A 13,878-nucleotide genomic window follows, 5' to 3' on the forward strand; every position below is an offset into this window, starting at 1 on the left:
AGAAAGAACTGTAGAACTTGCTGAGATGCATTATTTCCATGATAATAATGGTGATGTTTATTATTTACTATTTAAAGAAAATTAACGAAAATGCTAGTAATAGCACTAACTTTAAACTAATTTACTTTTAAAAGAATACTAAATTCACTTAACTGAAAGGTATTAATACATTTTTCACTGTAGAATTTTCCTAATTTTCGAATAAAAAGAAAAAAAAGTACAATAAGTGCCATAATTTTTCAATTAGAGGTGGTACTAGTGAAAATGAGATAAAAATATCCTAGTTGAATAACCAAAAATCGTGAAAATAAGAAAAGGTAAGTGTATCATGTCAAAGAACAAATTAAGCAGCTCATCAAGACTAACGATCTGAATTATTAAAATGATGAGGTTTAACTATTAAGATTTTCAATAAATGAACGAAAAATCGTTTAAAATTGTTTAATTTTCAATAAATTACTTTGAAAAGGCTACTTAAACTCATTAGCTGAAACATGTGAGGGCATCACTCAATGCGAAATTTTCTCGCCTTTCGAATGGAACTAAAACATTTAAAATACAAAGTATACTTTTAAAGTTAGGGGTATTTTAAGACAAATAAGTTTTTTACACAAAAGGTTCAATAACTCTGTAACGGTTGAGATTTGATGGTATGTGTAGAACAATTTTTTTCTCCAAATATGGAAGTCTATCACCACCCGAGAGATTCTTAACCATGAACCAAACACCCTGTATTTATGTTTTCAAGATTCATCATAATTACATAAAATTTAAGTAACCTATTGCATCTTGAATTGACTCGTAATCTCAACCTCGTGCTCTCAAATAAAATTAGTGGTATTTGACCAAGCCACAGAAGATTGAATCAAATGATTCAGACACATTTTTTGGGATTTCCCATAGTTGCCATCACACACTTTGCTGTTATAAGCACTTTGAATATATCAAAATCTTGAAAAAATTTGAAGGTAAGGGCTCCCAGCAATAACGAAACACATTTATTTCATTTTCTTACAAAAGACAAAAATATAATGAAAAATCTATGTGGACATTTCCAACACCCCACCCCTTCCCCATGGACAAGCATGGACTTTTTCGTTACCCCTACCTTCCCCTAAATTGTCCACGTGGTATATGCATGGCCCCTTAGTATTTAGCCGAAGCCCAGTTTTCAGCGAAATCCGGTTTTCATCCAAGTGAAGAAATTGGCCGTTAGAGTTGTGAACTTTTACTGTACCCTTTGCCCAATTTTTGAAAGGTTTTGAAATCCCTTTTAGTTGCTTGTTCCACTTGGAAAATAAATCTATACAATTTCTACAGTTAAAACAATGAAAAGGGATTATTTTGCGAACTACAAAATTAAACAAAATTATTTTTAAAAAATCACTACATTTTACTCTAACTTCCCCAGTCACGGCAATATTTAACGCCCCGACGGTGCGATGATGCCAGTATGCCCCTCTGCAGCCGGCCGCTACTGTCGCAAAAGAAGCCGCATACAGTCGGCGTATACACACAAACACGCACACTATACGGTACCACGAATACCGCTTGTCGTCGCTTTGCGGGTTTCGGCCTTCGGGTCGCATTCGCATCACTTTCGTTCGAAGAACATGGCAGCACCGAGCTGCTGAACGACGGAATTTGTCCTTAATCTGCGCGATCGGAACGGTAAAAGTGGTGGAAAGTAGCAGTGAACGGACGGTGGGCGTTCGCCGGTAACCGGAAGTGGTGAATTACAGTGAAAGGGTTGTGCGCGAAGAGAGAAAGGACGGTCAAATTCCTTCAGATCGCCCAGATTTTTTTTTCGCCTTGACCAACAGTGAACAGTGAAGAAGGGGAAGAAGAAGATAGCCTACTGTGATGATAGGGGCGCAGTGCGCTTGTGTGACTGGATAATGGGTGTGTTTAGTAGTGTAGTGCTTTCTTGCTGGTGAAAAATACCGTCGAATTGTCACTTAAAACCGGAAGGAAAGTTAGAAATGAGTCAGGAATATTTGCAAAGTAGGAAGATAGATGTTACTGTTGCTGGATGCAGCTATTTGGGAGCGGTTTTCGATTCGAAACGGTGACTTAACTGGCTTCCGCCTACTGGGTGGGAGTGTGAGAGTTTGATTTGACGTGTACATAACTGTTTTTGTTGGAACCTTGTGGAACAGGGTTGCTAGTTGGTGGGAATGGTTTTTTTTGTCGATTTTGATCGGTTTGATGCATCTTAATGAAATCGTTTCCTTTAAAACTAAAATTCAGTCGAACACTTCAGAATTTAATTTAAAATCAAACTAATTAAGAACGCAATGAGGAATTAAAAGTGCAATGCTCGACATTATTTGGATTTTTTTTTTTGAAAATCAGGTTTTTGGTACCATGGTGAACTATATTCTAATCTAACTTTAAAAAAATAGTCGGGTTGTTAAGCGCTAGTTTCGTCGTATGTTAGAGCTCTAAGAAAGAAGGTCAGAATCAACTGCAAAATCTGTCAAATATTTGGAAAGTTAGTTTTTAACACCAAATTCAGTATGTTGAGGAAGGAGATCTCATCAGGAAACGTCCTCGAAGTCTCGACAAACATATGATTACGGCCTAAAAGCCAACTGTCAAAATCCATTTTGAATGGAAATTCCGGCCAAACCGGTACACGCCAATCACAGATGTTGGTAGTAAATGAAAGAGAAAAGTTTTCTCTTTCATAAACTGTTGTGAGCTGTGCTCGACTAGTAACGGTTTGTCTGGAATTTCCATTCAAAGTGGATTTTGACAGTTGGCTTTTAGGCCGTAATCATATGTTTGTCGAGAAGTAGAAGGATCCGGAGAATCACATTAGGATTTTTCAAAATCAATGTTCAATACATGCGATGACTTCCTGGCAACTAGGCCTGCAACTCAAGATGCAACATCACCACCACCAGTAAGCTTCGCATATTTTGCCGAACGACATTTTTTTCTCCGTTGTGCGATGTTTTTCTATGCCCAACACAACATAGTGGCCAAATAATGGTGTGCACGATGATATGTGGCAACATTATTTTGTAAGTACCGTCCCGTACGTAGGGGCGGTGAAAAAAACAATAATTAGACACCCCGCTACCAGTAGACACACTATTCCACTATCTACACGATCGGGCGGGGATTAGGCGCAGTGTGCATGGTGGAATTAGTTTCTTCCGTCCGTTTGTCGATTAGCCGCGGCTCGGCGTTTATGACGTCGGGCGTACAAAAGTGCAATCGTGAAACGCCGACGTCGCTTCGCCGTCGTAATCGTGTTGGGTATTTATTTTTGTTTATAATGAACAGTCATCAAGTCAGCTTGCGGGTGCTGTTGCTGCAGATGGCCAGCGAGTCGTTCGATTCGGGGCGTATTGATCTAATTGCAGTCCGTCACAGCTAACCCGTTGCAAATTTGATTTGATTGGATCAGCGCGAACAGACGGGTTGCGATCTAGTTGGCGCTGAGATTTACTGGTCGCGGGTTCAAGTAGTCGAAACTGATGAGAGTAAAAATTTACGGTTACGAAATGCAACAGGTTACTTTGATAATGAAGGTATAACATTCAAACATTAAAACTGGGCGGAAAATGGTTACGTAACAAAACCAACACACGGCCCGACAGGAAATGAATGAATTCCATTGGAAGAGAGCAGGGTGCAAAAAAGAAGCTTATCACGCTCGCGATCGTCTCAAGGAATAATAATTAGATCGAAATGTGTCACATTGCATCAAATTAACCTGAACGATGATCGGTATCGAAGGCATCAAAGTGTTTGTTCGCAGGTTTTTTTTTCCTGTGTGTTTGTAGCGTGACTTGATTACGACTAACAAGAATATGATAATAGCAGGCCGTACAAGGCCGAGATCCACCTTGAAAAAAAAGTATGCATCCATACTAAGTGAGAAACCAAGAAGAATAGGAAGCAAACGACACGATCGTTCAGTGCAAAGTGATAATCGCTAAAAAGTAGTCAACCTGTCGTCGCTCTGTATTGTCGTAGAACAATGACAAAAATTTTAAACTGTGTCGTATTATAGGTAGTTAGTTGTTTGTTTTTTTTTTGGCAGCGCGTGCTTTGTGGAAACCCATTGTACCCGTGCACAGTTTCAGTGGAAACGAAACTGTTTTTGTGAATGGGCCGATTGCGATTGGTGGATGTCACGTTCACTTTGGTTGGTTTGACTGTCTGTTCCAACGCCCACTTGGATTGTCTTGTGTTTTTCTCTTGCATGGAGACGACGATTGCCGAAATACTTATTCGAGTCTCACGTTTGGGTTATGGAATTTTTCCAGTTTAGGTGAGATCGTTACAAATTGAGGTTTTGTTTTCTATATTGCTTTCAATAGAACGTACAGTAAATAGTTCCAACTGGTTCAGAATTCTGAATAGATGTTTCAATATCGTCTGATAGCGATCTTTTCAAAAGTTCAAATAATAGTGAAATGAACGTTCTATCTATACATCGGTCAGGACTTTCAAGCGATTCAGTTTACATGCAAAACTGTCACCCAATTCAGCAGCCTAAGCAATATACTAGGATTTCTGTGAATAATGTTAGTCAGGTACAAAACTTCCTTCGTTTTTTACAATAACCGCAAGCCAAACTAGATGATGTAATGTGAGAAGTAATAATTTTTCAATTAAATAATTGTTCAACCGACTGGAAGAAACGACTATACTATACGTTGGATGATCATCCAAAAAGGAGTTTAACTACAGCTACATTATTCAACCATAACCTGAAGCAACAATTAACAAATTGCCAGTAGTTTTCAGTCCACGAGTAGATGCACAAATCTACAAACTCGTTTGAGATGTTGCAGTCTGGGAAACTAACAACCTTTCAAAACAACAGGTGAAATCAAAACAATATTATGTTCGCCAGTTTGGCGAAGAAGAGAGTATTGCAATGCTGATACGTTGACTAAATGGTTATGAAACATGAAATACCGGAAGATGTTTGAGGTCAACTATCGAAGGCGATGATCTCTTCCACTATTCACTTAATTTTTCATCAAGCGATGTAAAAGTAATAGTATGCAATGTTAGCCAGGACAGGGCTAAATACCTCTGTCCCATCCCAGGAATTCAAGAGCAAAGGAGTGACATTAAATCTTAGCCAAGTCTAGGGTTGCCACCTCTGGAGAGGCTTTGACCCAGAGATTTTCATTGACCGAGGGGGTAGTGGATTTTGAATGGAACTACACAGAAATTGGAATCAAAGCGATTTCTCGGCATTTTAGAGCACTTTAATCGCTTTTTTCACTTTTGAGTACGGTTTCATCGGTTTAATCTGGTGTAGTATTTCACTTCCCCGACAAAGTGCCAAGAATACAAAATCACCAGCTACTCTCGCTGTGGAGCAAAAATCGAACGAGCATCCTCCACAACTAACAAGAAAAGGAGAGCAAAGCAGGCAGGGCTGCGGTATCACATGAGAACCACAATATGATGTCGGTTATTCATCACCAGAGGTCGCAACAAAGGGGAAAAACTCACTTCCCTAGCCAACAGTTAAGGGTCGTTGCAGGAGTAGCAACAACACCAGAAGAACTCGTTTGATGTTGACTTAGTCAGTTGGATTAGAACAAATCAGCCATATCTTGGTGAAGCTGGTGATAAGTACCACTAACAGTGAAGTGATTTGGTAAAATTGCAGCAAAATAACTTTTTGCCCCATTTTGAGCGACTTAGTGGGATGCAACATTTCAATTGTAGCGTGTAACGAAATATTACTCTCCTTAATTTGTAGTAAATTTGATTTTTTTTTATTTTCATTGCTTTGTGTAAGAAATCAGCAATATTTGGTGAACTCATCGTCGCGACCTTGAAATCAAGGGTTAGTCGGGCAAAATAAATCTGAATCAGAGTAATAGTTAACCTAGACTTTTTAAATATTTTGTAAAGAATCAATTAATTCCAAAAATTGAAATTATGTTTCTTCCCACCAAACCCGGAGAAATTGATGTAAAACCCGGAGGCCCGGATATCGCTCCCGAAAACCGGAGTCTCCGGGTCAAACCCGGAGGAGTGGCAAAAGTCACTCTCAATGATTCATCAAACCCCCATCAAATTGAAATAGTCGGTACGGTTGCCCACGTTTCTTCGTTATTCAAGGTTCAAAATTATTCGTTGATTAAATTCTTTATTAAATTAATAATTTGATTGCCATATCATGCACAGTTGGCTTGGTTGATAAAATCCTTATTGATCCTCTTGTTCGAAGCTGTCATAATTTATGGATGAATCATATAACATTCCAAATCACCGTTCGGAATATATGTAACAGTCTACGATCATTCCAATTTCAATTATAAAAGATCTTAAATGCTTTATAAACATTAGATTTGATAGACTAAGTAGAGAGATGTTAAAATTAGGTCTTCACTGTATCTATGTCTGCGATATGAACTACCATATCTCCTTTTCGTAAGATGGACTACTTTCGTGATATGTATCATGAAGCAATATTCCGTAGGGAATATTACCTTACATCGATGATGAGGCAGTGGGTATAGGGTCAAGTTTCCTCTGTTGGTGTAAAACTGATCAGCATGTAAAGGAGCTATATTTTTGCTTTGATTGTTCAGTGTTAAACTCATATCTAGGATATTTAATATGCTGGAGAAATGTGCATTGTTCGATCTGAGTGGGATGAGGGCTGATGTTTCATATTTTCAGACAATGTTCCTTCTCCTAATTTGCCTAGTTCCATATTTTTCTATTTATCGATTTTCCAATTGTCCTTTTTTGTCTTATTTTCTTTTTCATTTAGTCGAAAATGGTACTGTCTTGATTATGAGATTCTGAAAGATTTGATCTTGATTCAAATTACGCAAAATAGTTGCTGGAAAAACTAACGGTCTAGTTGAATGGTGCTTTTGAAACAATCGGTGCTTTGGTGAGTTTTTTAGCTGATTGTTCTGCTTGCTACGTACGTTAAATGGCCCTAGTAGCGTGCTAGTAGGCAAAATGTAAATTAATTTTGAATTTAACGCATTCAAGGAGCTGCTCATGTTTGAAAGAAGGATTCAACTTGTAGGTTTGAGTTAACCGCAAATCACAAATTTGATGGGTAATTGGCACACAAATTCAAAGAACTGCTCTTGTTTGAAAGAAGATAAGCCCTATGTTTTAGTACACCAGACCTTGACCTCTGTAATGCAGCTAAACGAAAACTACGAACTTTTTTATTTTTTCCTATTATTTTGCTATTTTACTGTTTACCTCTTTTTATTTTTTCCATGTTGCAAGTTGGATTATTTCCTATTTGTTTTTCTTAGGTTCTCCGTTTTTTTGTTTTTCTCAATTTTCTTATTCTAATTTTCTCACTTCCAATCTTTCTGTTCTGCTATATTTCTATCTTCAATTTATCTTTTTTTTATTGTTAAATGTTTGCGTTTTGGCTTCGCCTCATCAGAAACCGACACTAACTTTTTGTTGGAATAGATTAGCGCCGGCTTGACGCAAATCCCTAAAAACTAAAACACACTTTGTGTTTCAATTGAACGACTGATGAAACGTGATGTCCCGTCCGAGCAGAAGTCCTGTTTATGCCGATGAGACACAGTGAAGCCGAAACTTGTTTATTTCCTTTTTGTGCATTTTTCCATATTTTTATACTTTCCTTTATGTGGTTTGCTGTTCTTTGCTCCAGTGATAGGTCCTACGTTGTGTTTTAGTTGGTTCAGGCATGATGGTAGGTTTACCAGTCGACACTCATTTGTTCCTCTTTAGGCTGTAGAAACGGCGTAGAATAGCGAAATATACGTACAATTCTTGGCGGCTCAAGGACACGTCGCGTAATTAACTCGACATATTTTCTTGGTAAAATCGATTTATTTACGACCGAAACAAACCAACCACGCATGACGGTGGTCGAACTTAGAGTACAATGGTTATTTGTAAGGAACATTTACATTTTAACGGATACAAGACACTGTCAAGTATTGCACCGTCTACTTACACTAATGTACATATTTAATATTACCTAGATGTGAGTAAAGAGCTGACTGTCAATTTCGATGATATTAGAAGGGGAGCGTTCACGACGTTCGTTGCGCCGCAACAGCTATTTTTCTAGTACAGTGAAGATCATTTCAATCAGCCGCTTGGTGAATTTGTGCAGATAAAACGGGGACATTGACAAAATATTTTTCTTTTGTCCCTAGATATAGCCTCATAACTTTTGCATTTAACATCGGTCTGCGTGCACTGGAAGAATAGAAAACCAATTGGGGATCTTTCAGATTGATGGAAGAATGATGTCTTACTTGAACTGTACGTGTAATAACAATGTCTAATTAAAACTGTATGTTTCCCGAAACATTTTTTTTAATTTTATACGCGCTCAAAAATATTTTTTTCGATTTTTTGAAGAATTTCCTTGAAAATTCTAACAAATTGTCACACACGGGCACGTCCGGGACGAAAGATTATGCGTTTTTCAAGCATAGAGTTCTTTTTGTTTCAAGACTAACCATTAAATCTCTCTTACTAAGAGGTAATCATTTTTCCTGGCTATATGTCAATCAATATATTGTTCCTACTTAATTGCTACTACATACTTTGGTAAACATCCTTAAAAATTCTCTTGTTCACACCTGTAGTAATTTATGGATGAACCATATAACACTCCAAATCAACAGTGTGATCATTCCAACCTTCAGTTCTTTACGAATAGCACATTCGATAGACAACATAGAACGCTGTTAGAATTGGGTCTTTACTGTATCTATGTCTAGAATATGACACTTGGTGTTAAAATCGCCCTTATTATATCCTTCTCATGTGATTGTCTGCTTTCGTCATACCATAAAACAATATTCCGCAATGAATATCACCACATCGATGATAATGTAGTGGGTTTAGGGCCAAGTTTCCTCTGTTGGTATAAAACTGATCAGCGAACAAGTAAGCTATATTTGTGCTTTGTTTGTTCAGTGTTGATATAACCAGATGGAAATTGATATTCATGGAGTCAACTAGGATGTAGGCTTATGTTTCATATTTTTGCCTCTCGTGTAAAGAAAGGCTCAACAATCACTCCAACAATCGACACCACAACCGAGGCCCGGAGGGTCGAGATTCATATACCATTCAACTCAGTTCATCTAGATCGGAAAACGTCTGTGCTTGTGTATGTCTGTGTGTCATTTAAAGTCATACAAGTTTCTCAGAGATTACTAAACCGATTTTCACAACCTTAGTTTCAACCATATAAAGCTCTCATAAGCTTCTATTGACTTTTTAATGGATCCGACTTTTGGTTCCGGAGTCACGGATTGAAGAGTGTGGTCAGAAAGTAAGATCCCGTATAAATTGGCACAACTTTGAGGTTCAGATGATGTAATAATGTAGCTTTGACACATTGGCCACCTATAACGGTTCTTGATATCCCTGAGGTATTCGCTAAGTTACTAAGCTAATGTCAAAACTATTTTCCAGCAAACTCTGGACCGATTTATACAAAGTTCATTTCATATGAAAGATACCAATACTCCTATTGACTGATACTTCATTCGATTCTGACTAACCAAGTCTGCTGGGCCTTGGATCTTACCTAGGGAGGTGAGGCAATGAATCCCGGAAGATACTGCAGTATTCTTCCTAGGGAGAGTCGTTGTCTACTCTGATTTTCCCTCCGTGGCTATTATCTAACAAGGCTCCTTCGGCTTATCCTTCCCGGTGAGGGCGGATTGGTGTTTCTAAATACTACCGGTCTACTTTCCTATTCTCCTTTTTCCCTCTTTTCTAATTTCCTTTTTTTATTTTCATTTCCCTTATTTCTCATTCAGTCATATTTCTCACCCTTCTAAGATCCTCATCTATTTTGTTTATGTTGTAATCTTATTTTTCAATTTTTTCACGTCAAATATTCCACCTTCATTTTTTGTTGTTTTATATTTTTTTTGTTCCAGTTTTTCTGGTTTCCTTTATTTTCAATTTTCCTTTTTTTAAATTTTTTTTTTTGTATTTTAACCTACTGGTCATTCGCCCATAAGTTTTCCTTTTTTTATTTAACCATTTTTTACTTAATTTTGTTCTATTCACCTTTTCCATATTCCTCAATTTTCTTATCTTTTTTAGCGTTACTATCCCTAAAATTACGTGTTTTTTTTCTAATTTTCTGTTTTAATTTTAAATCGTTTTTTAAAATTTATTCTCCTCGTCAGTAACTAGCACAAACTTAAAGCTGATTGAATAAGTCCAACCATGTTTTGTCTGAAACAACTGGCTGGTTCCGAGTGATACCGAGATATCGCTAGGAACCAGCCAGTAAAAACAGAAATACTGGTATGCTGCTGAGGAAGCTAAAACTTGTCTTTCGGTTCGTGAATAAAACGCTGGACACTACGCCAAATTTTCCCAAAAGAATTTTTTTTTATTGGACCAAAATCTGGGCATGAGATAACAATGCCTAACTTAAAAGTTCGGTTTTTAATGTTTAGGACTCTCCTTGTCGTTCTTCAGTAATAAATTGCGTCACCCAAAAACTGCCCTAAATTGACTTCCGTCTTCCACAACATCACAAATTATTGCAAATTTCTTTTCGTTCTATTTCCATTTTTTCCATTTTCCTACTTTCAAATTTCTGTTTTTGCCTCTTTTTTTCTGCTTGCATTTTTTATTATTTTTTTTATTTTTCTATTTTTTTCTAAATTTTGCTATTTTTGCATTATATCCGTTTTCATATTTCTAATTTTCCCTTTTATTGCTTTCTTTTCGACTACCTAATTATCAAAACTTCCGTTTTTTCCCTTTTTTTTCCAAATCTTGTTCCCATTTTTTTATTTTTCTCGTTTTTCGTCACCTTCAACTTATCTGTTTGTCGTTAGTCTAATTGTTAAAGCATAAACTTTCCAGCAGCTCACCTGGGATCGATACCCGACCCCGCACGCAGGACTAGATTCTTCTGAATAGGTTTTTCTAGCCCGAAAAAAATGCGAGTTATCCTCAAAACGAAATATAAAAATTCATCCTTTCCTATTTATATTTACGTTTAACCCATTTTTTATTTGTTTTCGCTTTTCTTCAATTTCCTAGTTTACTCGAGAATTATTTTCATTGTTTTTCTATTTTATAATTTACTCCTCTCTTTTTTTCCTTGCATTAATTTTTTCTTTATTTTTTTCCCATTTTAAATCTTCTGTTTTGTTCTTCCTTTTGGCCTATTTCTTAGTTTACTTTTTTATATTCTTCTTTTTCGTACTGTCGTACTGAAGTACTGATTACTAGGCAAGGCATATTTACATAGCGTTGCAAATTCCTAATACAGTAGCAAGCATTTTAAATAGAAAAGTTGCTGTACTGCAAATACTAATATTTGGTAGTTATTTGGGCTGGTTCCTTTTTGAGGTTTCCAATTTCCTTATTGTCCTATTTTTCTTTATTTTTTTTCTAATTTTGTTTTTTCTATGTTTCGGTTATCCATTTTTCTTCTTTCCAATTCTCTTCTTTCTTTGCTCAAATTCCTCCAATTTCCACGCCTTCAAAATCTTTCTTTTCTTTTTTTATAATTGGCTATTGTTCTTTTTTCCATTCTTCTCGTGGCTATACTTCGCAAGTTTTAGTCTTGCGATACTATTTTTCTTAATATCTCAATTTATTTTTCTGGGATTCCTATTTTCCTTTTTTTATTGGTTTCCAAATCTCAAATTTTGCTTTTCTAGCTTTTTTATTATTTTCAATTTTCCCTTCTGCATTTTTTTCAGTTTTTTCTATTTTGATTTTTCCATTTTCCTATTTTATTTATTTTTTTACATTTACGTTTTAGTTCACTTAGTTTTTTTTTACATTTACGTTTTACTTCTTTGCTCACTTCCTTATTTTTCATTTTCATTTCTCCTTGTTCGTTTTTTTTTCATTCTGCTTTTAGGTCATTTATATTTGGTATTTCTTCTTTTAATTTTTCTCTTTTTTTACTTTTAACAATCTTAGAAAATAGATCCGTTGCGAAATTTGACCATTTGTTTCGACAGATTTCGCAAGCGATTTTAGCATGCAGGACAAATGCAGAATTAGTGCCACTATCTAACTAAACACTTAGAATCCTTCCTGGCAGGAGCTTGTGTACATACGAAGAATATTTCACTATGGACCGCCAGAAGAGAGCAGTTTCAGATTCCTATTTTTCGATTTTGCTATTAAATGTTTTAATTTCTGAATTTTTTTCTCAATTTCGCTATTTTCCTTATCACCGATTTTCCTGGTTCTGCTGTAAAAATAAAACCAAATTTCTGTTTTACTTTGAGGAGCCATTAATGCTGATACACTATGCGCACAATATATAAGGAAACTGCAAATCTGTCCATGGGTAGATAGATTTTGATTTTGTTGATGTTCCATCATTCCGTTCGGACCTTCACGCCTTCGTCGAGTCGAAAATATTTTAAGAATGATTCCCACATAATGTTTGGTCCATTCAGCCATCTTTCACTAAAACTTGCCGGATCATATCTTACATCCAAACAACATACTTTGTTAATGAAAAGCAGTAATATATCAGTCACTTTCGAGGTATTACATTGTAGATATCGGTTGCCGGTAGGAATACAGCACGCGATAGCAAAACATCTTCTGCCTTTTTGTACGGATTCCCTAGAAGCCATTTCGTCTGTCGTCATGACCATTCCAGCAACATCTCTGTCCTTTCGAAAAGACCAAATCTCAAATCAACATGTTCCGGCTAAGCATACTCTACACCGATTCATCCATCAAACTACCATGAAAGTTCCATTCTCTTCCGCACAACGTAGGAATGGTTTGGTTTGAGTTTTTTTGTTCTTGACACAATCAAAAACTGACCCGTTTGCAAAAAAAAACTAATCTCACCTTAGCTAGTAGCCCTGCTCTCCTGCTCAGATCGGTGTGGAATTTTCTGTTCATGTAAATCCACGCATTACAAACAAAAAAAAAAACAACAGAAATGCCACTCGCCCCCATTAGGTCGGCCTACTTCGTTTCGATAACCGTATGCATTCTCTTTCTTTCTCTCCCGATTTTAGGTGACAGTAGTTTGAGTTAGTCGAAAGCACACAATTTTTGCTTGTTTTTTCCTTTCAATTCGGAATGTTATTTTTTCTTCCTTTCATTGAGTGATAATGACGTTGAATTCAATTAGTAGATTAATCAAATCGGTTCCACTTCGACGGGCCAGTTCCTGTTTGTTTACACTGGCTTAAATGTTTTGTTGTTGTTAATGGACGAAACCATTGAAGAAGAAGGTGGAGGAAGAGGACGCAGTCTGTGAGTGAATTGGTTAGTGATAATTATTAGAAGCAACAAAAAAAACCAATCGGAGTGGAATAATCAGTCGGAACTCGGAACGCCAAGGATGACTACGAGAAAAAAGAAACGCCAACAGGAAGGAGGAGGTTTTCTAAAGAAAGTTTCATCGCTGTTCAATCTCGATACGGTAAAACACATTGCATTATACTGTTTTATGATGTCGTTTAACACATTATTGGCCGTGTCCGTCCAATGGTGATTAATTTCCCACTAAAATGAGTGATCTCATCGCACAGTGCACGCCCCAATGCCTGTCACTCTGTTCAGTGTGCCATTTTGCTATTTCAAGGAAAAATTATTTATAGCGATGGAAATCAAACTGAATCAGTGTTCCTTCTTTTAGCTTGCTTGTTTTCCAAGACAAAGAAAAGAAATGGTTTGTAATCGTGGAAAAAAAAACTTACACTAATCGCCAAATTTATCCCAGCAAGCGTTGACTTTTCCATCTAATGTTTAGATATTTGAGATCGATTCAACGGTTATCGAGATGTGCATTGTTAAGGTTTCTCGTTAGGAAACAAATAGGAAAGATTCCAACCACACCGTTAGGTGATTTAAACCGGGGCTTACCCAATAATGCTCATTGATAGACAGTGT

At 36.7% G+C, this 13,878-nt stretch overlaps 1 protein-coding gene across 1 annotated transcript in view; it reads left to right on the forward strand.

Moving 5' to 3' along the window:
• Positions 1-13,878, forward strand: part of LOC131692958 (disks large 1 tumor suppressor protein) — a 74,245-nt gene that overhangs the window by 38,353 nt on the left and 22,014 nt on the right. The gene's annotated exons all lie outside the window — the stretch shown is intronic.

The sequence above is a fragment of the Topomyia yanbarensis genome, chromosome 1 (assembly GCF_030247195.1).
Source record: "Topomyia yanbarensis strain Yona2022 chromosome 1, ASM3024719v1, whole genome shotgun sequence".
Taxonomy (NCBI): domain Eukaryota; kingdom Metazoa; phylum Arthropoda; class Insecta; order Diptera; family Culicidae; genus Topomyia; species Topomyia yanbarensis.